The following is an 8147-nucleotide window of genomic DNA, read 5'->3' on the forward strand; positions in this document are numbered from 1 at the left end:
CTTTCTCCATTCAGCCCAGGGCTCTCACTCTGCCAGGCCACAACTGTTCTCTACAGAGCCCAGGTTCTGTGGTTCTTTTCTGCTCCATAAATTACACACGGCTCAGGTTTCGCAAATGACACATGATGTCAAAGGACCACTTGAATCTGGGGTGTGGTGGAGCACTGTATGGCCCAAGCCAGCCTGAACTACACAGTGAGTTCCAGGCCAGCCTGAGCTATGCAAGACCATCTCTCAAAAACAAAACAAAGTAAAAGGAAAGAGAGTTTAAGACCCAGTGTGCATCTTCGCAGTAAACGTTCTAAGTGAGGGTCTGGAGAGGTGACTTTTTAGTTAAAACTGTGTTCCTGCATGACCTTGAATGAAGGCCTGCATCCTAGAATCCTAATTAGCAGTGGCGAGTGTCTGAGGAAAAGCCAAACCCATGTATGTCAATCATGTGAGTTCTGTAATGGCTGCCACCTGGGACTTTAGAGTGCTTATAGGTACAGCTCAGGAAGAGCAGGCTTATCGCTGCCACAAGCCAACACTAGAAAACACGCAAAAGTCCCAGTGGCATGTCTGTGGAAGTTGGACTAAGGCAAAATATCCCATGAAGAGGTAGAGACAGTGTCTCTACTGAACTGTCTTAGCTGATCTAAAGCTACCGCTGCAACAGCCACATTTAAAACCTTCTGCTTCATTTGATCTTTTGAAACAGAGTCTCAACTTGTTGCTCTGGCTGGCCTGGAATTCACTGTGTAGACCAGGCTCCAAGACACCTGCCTCAGAACTCTTGAGTGCTGGGTTAACCGAAAGCATCAAATGCAGATGTCCTGTGCTCTTCAGCTCTCTCAGCCGCTGGGATCAAAGATGTGTACCACCATGCTTGGTCTTAGTTTTAAACAAAGTTTTGAGGGTCTGCAAGTTCCATCATGGCTGGGGTGTGTGAACATCATGTAAAATAGGGGGTTGGAGGGTGTTACTAGGCTATATTCCATCTTCACAGGCAGCGGGTTTTGGGCTCTCAGAAGACACACTCAGGAGTGGTGGGATGTAGCCTAAGATGGGGGCTCCAATCCCAGGGTCAGAAAGGCCACAGGCTGGCACCGAAGCTGGAGATCCTTGATACCCAGGTGCCTCTGGTAACCCAGTGATGAGCCCTGGGCTGGGGGAGAGGGAACTCTAGCTTAGCTCAGGGATGGGTGTCAGAGTGCAGAGGGTCCTTCTGCAGGAGACTTAGTCAGTGGGGCTCTGTATGACAAAGCCCCCCCCCCGCACCCCCCTCACAGGTTCTTGATGAGAGAGACAGTCCTTGTTTATCCAAACTGTTTCATGATTTTTTAAAAAAAGGATGCATACAACTTACTCAGGGTGGATCAGAGACTATAAACTTTTGCAGGAAGGAATGTCAGGGAAGGGAAGTTTAATAGCTAAACCCTCTGGTCATCTAGATACCTACCTCATTAGTATGGAGAACTCTATGTTCTGTGCTACGTGACTAGTGGTCATGATCCTCATGTGGGGTGTCCTGGTTACATGCTCCGGGACAGGAACTGGGTCAGGAGTAGTTGAAACGCCTACGGTTCTCAGATATGAAAATTACCATGGTTTCTGAATCCCCTCAGCCTTCCTAGTTTTTGTCTGGTCACAAGGTTCCACTTGGCCCACAAGTTTTGCATAATTTACCAGTTTTCACACATTTGTCAAACAGCATAGCAGACACTAGACATTTAAGAGAAAATGAGGTTACTTCTCTGGAGCAGAAGACATGGCAGTCATCCAGTATCATATCCACTCTACAAAATGTGGGCTTGAACTGGTTTCTTCAACTTGCAGCACTTTCCAAAGAGGACCACCCCACAGAGAGGCGTGGGAGCCAATTGGTTTCTCTGTCTCCAACCTTTTGGGCAAAGTCAGCAGTAATAACTGTTGTCAACTCCACATTGATACTGATCAGGCTAAAATCAAGATGGAGTCAGTCACGCCTAAGTTCCATGACACCCACAATTCTAGATTGAACAGACACAGAAATCTTTTCTTCTGCTCAGGCCCTTATCAGCTATTTCCTGGTAGTAACCAATCAGCCGGTACATCTGATAAGCATTCTAGTCTGTGGAAGGAAGTGTCTTGTAATTATGGAATAGAAAATAATATCAACCAAGCCAGGCATGATGGTGCATGACTAGAGTCACGACAGTATGGAGAAAGAGGCAGGTGAATTGTCTCTGGTTTGAAGTCAGCATGGTCTACATTGAGTTCCAGGCAGGTGAGACATTGTGAGACCTCATCTTAAAGCAAAATGAAAATGAGCCAGATAAGGTCTTTAACATGTTGCTTTTAAAGAAAGAATACTTGTTTAGTGTGTGAAGGTGTGTGTGGCTATGGTACACTTGTGACCCGGACCTGGGGGTCAGTCAATGGGGTCTGCAAGAGAGAGTGGGGATGGAGAGGCAAGAGACATGAAGAGTGGCGCCAAGACAAAGTTTTCTAATCAAGGCTCATTTATCGAAAGAAAATCATGGGTATATAATAAGCACAAGCAGGGGAGTGTGGCTGAAGACACTTTACCATGAGTGCCTTACAGCTGGGGGCACTAAACTTCAAGTCACAGGACATGTCTGAGAAAAACAAGGTATTTATCAGCGTGTGCTCAGCTGTTGTAGGCTGCTTGCAAGAATATCATAGAAAAACAAGTCTCTTGTCAGTGTGGAAAAGCATCAATCTGCAAATATATGGCCCGAGATGGCTGCAAAGATGATAGCCACTCTCTGCTAGGACTTGGCTCCCAACACGTCCCCCTTAATTTTTTCAAAAGAGAAGGCTAGGAAAACTTACGGAAACCACGTCTGTCTTAGGTTGGAACAGAAGACCCCAGCATCCCTTTCCTGTCTTTGAATACTCAACAGTGACTTGGTTGAGCTCCTGTCTTAGGATGGTGAGGCCTCCCAGTTAAGGGGCAGGGTCTTGAGGTGTTCTCTTACCCGTCATTGACTATCCTGCTTAGTGCATACGTTAGGGGTTAATCCTAAGTTAAGTCAGTCTTGATGACAGAGGTTTTAGAGTCCCCTACTTCCAGTCTGTGATAATGGACCTGTATGGGTTTCATTTGAATAGTGTATATCTGTTGTCCAACAAAAGCCATCAGTTTGCTGAACACCTTGCACCCAAGAGACAAGAGACTTAACAAAGCAACACTCTTCTTTAAGGACAGCACACAACCCCACCCCTCACCCCCTGTTGGAGGAGTAAAAAGTCTAAGCCTCTTCTAATCTGTAGCACTACTTCAGCTGAGGATAATGAACTTTGCAAATGTGATAAATCTAAATCTACAGAAGTACAGAGCTGATCATGGCTTTGATCTCACAAAACAAGTGAGGAAATCCCCATTCCTGCCCCAGTCAATCCCAAACCCCAAAAGACAGCTACAGTAACTGTGGTAAATGAATTCTCTCCTGGATCTAAACAATGTACCCCACTAAATCATAAATCAGGGAACCAAGAGTTCAATGGAGCCACCTTGGAGGCGCTGGTGATGTCTCCTTAAGCACTGAGGACTTTCCAAGTCAGGCTACATGGCATATGCTGGTTGATCTGTTGTGGTTTGAAAGCAATTGTGAAGTTAACTTTCTCTGATTATAGTGTCTTGTGAACAGCACTTTCTATCATTAGCCTTATGATATTTATAAAGGTTCACCATGTAAAGAATTTACACATTGGCAGCACTGGCCGTGTTCATCTGCCTGCTGTGATCCACACTTTGATAGGGTTGGATTAAGGGGTTACTCACCCATTTATATTCTTGTTGCCTCTTGCCCAAAGATTTCAACTGTGTACTTTATATATAGATCTGTTATCCACTTTTGCTTTCCAGGATCAAGATGTTTACTAAAATGTAGCTTAGATTACTCACTTTATGTGTTTTTAAAAGAGATGGAAGCTGTGTGTATTTAATAAATATAAACCTATGAATAATTATCTCCTAAAGTGGAACAGGAATAGGACTTTTCCCAGGTAATTCAGAAAGTCTATTTGTGTATCAAGTTTTTGTGGTCTTTTCTTGGCAGATGTGGCGGCATTATGACGTGTAACAAGTCCCCTTATATGTCACTCAAACAATGTTAGAATGCAGAAGTCCTTCGTCTATATACTACACTTTAATCTATTAATATTTTCCTGCTTACTTTTTCTATAGGTGTATATATTGTGTTTTAAAAGGGGTCTGATAGAACATGTATATAGGTGAAACATTTGTCATGGGTTTAAGCACTGAGTACAATAAAATTTTTGTATTCAAAACGTAAAAAAAAAAAAAAGTTAAACAATCAGTCTCTCTGGCAGCCAGCGTGCAGCATCTTCCATTTGGGAATATATGCAGACAGAACCTCTTCCCCAGATAAGCACTCGATCTGGCCCATTCCAGGTTCCGGTTAAGGGGTCTTTCCAGAGAACTGTTGCAAAATTCTTTTTAGTATCAGGATGCCAAAATCTATCTGCAACAGATTTTCCTTCCGAATCCAAAGTTAAAAAATTTAAAATAAAGAGTGTGTGATGAAGGATATTTCTGGGGAATCCCTTGTAGGGTACCATTCCCCCTTTTTCATTGTTTCAAATTGATTTTTAATGGTTTGATGTGTCCTTTCTACCGTACCTTGGCCCTGTGGATTATATGGAATACTTGTTTTATGTAGTATTCCCAATTTTTAACAGAATTGGTGGTAACTGGAGCTTGTATAACCTGGGCTATTGTCAGTCTTGATCTGTTTAGGCACACCCAATACAGCCATTGTAGCAAGCATGTTTGCTTGTTTCTCCAGTTTGTAATGTCACATAAATGAAACCACTGTATGTATCTACACATACATGTATGTATTTTTGATTTCCAAGTTCATTATAATGAGTAACATCCATTTACCAGAGACTGTTTGGTATCAGTCCCTTTTGATTTACGACCAAATGAGGAACTGAAAGTGTAACACATGATCAACATTGTTTGACAATTTGTCTATCTTGTTCTCTGGTAATTTTAAACATGATCTTTAAAGTTTGAGAATTAAGGTGATGTAACTCATGAGCCTTTATGGCCTGATCCAAGTTAGACAGCGGATCTAGTAAAGTCACTGCAGCTACACGAGTGGCTAGATCTGCCTTGATGTTTCCCTCAGAGAGAGCACCTGGTAGTCTTGTGTGGGCTCTTAGGAGTCCTATAAAGAATTTATACTTTCTCCTCAAAATTAATTGTTGACACTGTAAAAACAAATCAGCTGCTTCTGGGGAATGCTTTATTTGCACAGCAGTTTCTAGCAGAGGGACAGATTGAGCTATATAAGAGCTATCTGTATAAATTTTAATGACTTGATTCAGAAATGCTTGGAACACAGCAACAACAGCACGAAATTCAATCAACTGAGCTGACACAGATGATGTAGCAAAGAAGATTATTTGATCCTTAAAGGCATAAGCGGCTGTTCCTGATGAGGAACCATCAGTGAAAACTGGCAATGCTTCCTTTATAGGTGCATGTGCAGTGCAAGATGGGAAAAAAAAACAAACGCATGGTGATTACAAAACTGAACAAGTTTGTCTGGTGGATAATAATTATCTAGCTGACCACCAAATGAGGCACATTCTGACCAAATGTCAGAATCCTGCATAAGCCAATCAACCTGATGTCTTGTATAGGATTGTACTATGACATCAGGGTCTTTTCCAAAATATTTTTGACTGTTACCTCTGCCTAACATAGTCATATCAGCTTCAGCAACATAGTATGGATAAAGGACCTTCTTAGGGCATGGCGGAAGAGGAACCAATAATATGGGTGCAGTTCGCCAAAAAACAGCGGTAGGAGTTAATTTAGTGTTAAAAGTAAGAAAATATATAGGCTTAGAATAATTAATATGAGTTACAAATTGGGATGAAATAGCACTTTCAACCTTCCATAAGGCTTTTCTACTCTCCTCTGTTAGAGTTCTGCCAGACTTAGGGTCAGGATCTCTTTTGAGAATATCAAACAGAGGCTTAAACTCTCCTGTCTTAAGTTTCAAATATGGTCATAGCCAATTAATGTCTCCGACTAGATTTTGAAAAATCATTAAGTATCTTATGGGAATCAGTCCTGACGGTGGCCTTACTGTTAATAATACGTGGGCCATTAATCTGAAATCCTAAATAAGTATATGGATCTTGTTTTTTTTTTTTTTCCCTAGATAGGGTTTCTCAGTATAGCCCTGGCTGTCCTGGAACTCACTCTGTAGACCAGGCTGGCCTCAAACTCAGAAATCCACCTGTCTCTGCCTCTTAAGTGCTGGGATTAAAGGTGTGCATCACCACCGCCCGGCTATGTATATGGATCTTGTAACTGTACCTTTTCTGGTGCTATTTGTAATCCTGCAGTCTGTGAAGCTGTTTTAAGATCATCAAAGCACTGGAGTACCTGTTTTCTACCTTTTCCTGCTATTAAGATATCATCCATATAATGAATCATGTAGATTTGCTTCCATAGGGTTCTAAAACAAACTATGGCGGAGACCATAAACTTTTGGCATGAGGTAGGACTCTTAGGCATAGGACTCTTAGGGCTCTTAGGTAGACCTTCCATTGATAACCCCTTCATGTGTTCTCTAAAGTTTATAGCGGGAACACTAAAAGCAAAGCCCTTTCTGTTGTTAGGATGGAAGGGGGTAATAAAGAGACAGTCTTTTAAATCTATAACTATTTTTTAATAACCTAAAGGTATTGCCACTGGTGTGGGCCACCCAGGTTGTAAGGCTCCCATCAGAATCATGGTTGTGTTAACAGCCCTCAAGTCTTGCAACAACCTCCACTTTCCTGATTTTTTTCTTGATGTCAAATATTGGGGTATTCCAGGGAGAGTTACTCTCCACTAGATGCCTTGCCTGTAATTGCTCCTGCACTAGCAACTGAGCAGCTTGTAATTTTTCAGTGGTTGGGGACCACTGATCCACCTGATGGGCAAGTCCCCCTTCCAGGTGATGGGATCAGCACAATGCCCTGGGGATGCAGCAGAATCAACAGCCCCCATCAAAAATATCCCAAGCTTCTTCTTCCAGTGTTGCCATGGGCCTCAGTGGGATGAGTAATCCCATCTTCACTTTTTCCTAACCCTTTCTCCAGGGAGAATCCAGACTTTATCATTTGAGCTGCGATTACTTCTTTGGGGCTGCACATAATCTAATTGGGATAACAGATCTTGGCCCCAGAGATTAATGGGAAGGTCCGGGATGACATAGGGTTGTATGTTTCCTGTATTTCCTTCTTTATCTTTCCAAGTCAGCACCTTAGAGCTTTGTTGTGGGTTTTGACTTTGGCCAATACCTCTTAGATTGGTCAAGGTTGGGGTTAGAGGCCAGGTGGTGGGCCAATCACTTTGATTTATGATAGTCAAATCAACCTCTGTATCAACCAAGCTTTGGAATGCCTTTCAAACAAGTCATATTGTCATTATAGATTTTTGTTTAACTATAAGTTGTACCTAGTATGTATCAGAGGAACCAAAGCCTTGATTTCCTCTCTTAGGACTCTTATATGTGTGGTTAGTAGGAAACAATGAAAGTAACAATAGTTGAGCTATCCACCTTCGTGAAGGAATGGTGACTATATTCTGTATTGCCTTGACCATTACCTTAATCTCACCTTGATAATCATTGTCTATAACACCAGGAAAAAATGTGTAGTCCCTGCATGGTAGCACTGCTTCTTCCCACTATCAGGCCAAACACATTTGGATATAGTGGTCCAAACACTCCAGTGGGTAGGGCCTGAGGTCCTATTTCTGGGGTTAATACTTTGTGGGTGGCAGAACTGAGGTCCAGTTCTGCGCTTCCTGGTGTTGCTCAACTAAGTTCTGAAAGGGATTGTTGTTGTTTGCTGGTATGAAACTGACCTGCCCCATAAGCCTGTTTTGGCTTGCATTGGTTCTGGGCCTGGGGCTGGCCCCTGTTCCCTTTTCTCTGATTATGGGAAAGGGTGTTCCCTTGTGTGTCTTGGATCTACACTCATTAGCCCAATGCTTTCTGCATTTGCAACATGGGCATAACCCAGGCTGTTTTCCGGGCTGTCCTTGGGTTGACTCATTTTCTGCCTTGCAATCTTTTGCCAAGTGTCCTGGCTTGCCACACTTAAAACAGGTCTTTTTGTCTATACTT

Source organism: Grammomys surdaster, unplaced genomic scaffold, assembly GCF_004785775.1.
Source record: "Grammomys surdaster isolate TR1022 unplaced genomic scaffold, NIH_TR_1.0 126176, whole genome shotgun sequence".
NCBI lineage: Eukaryota > Metazoa > Chordata > Mammalia > Rodentia > Muridae > Grammomys > Grammomys surdaster.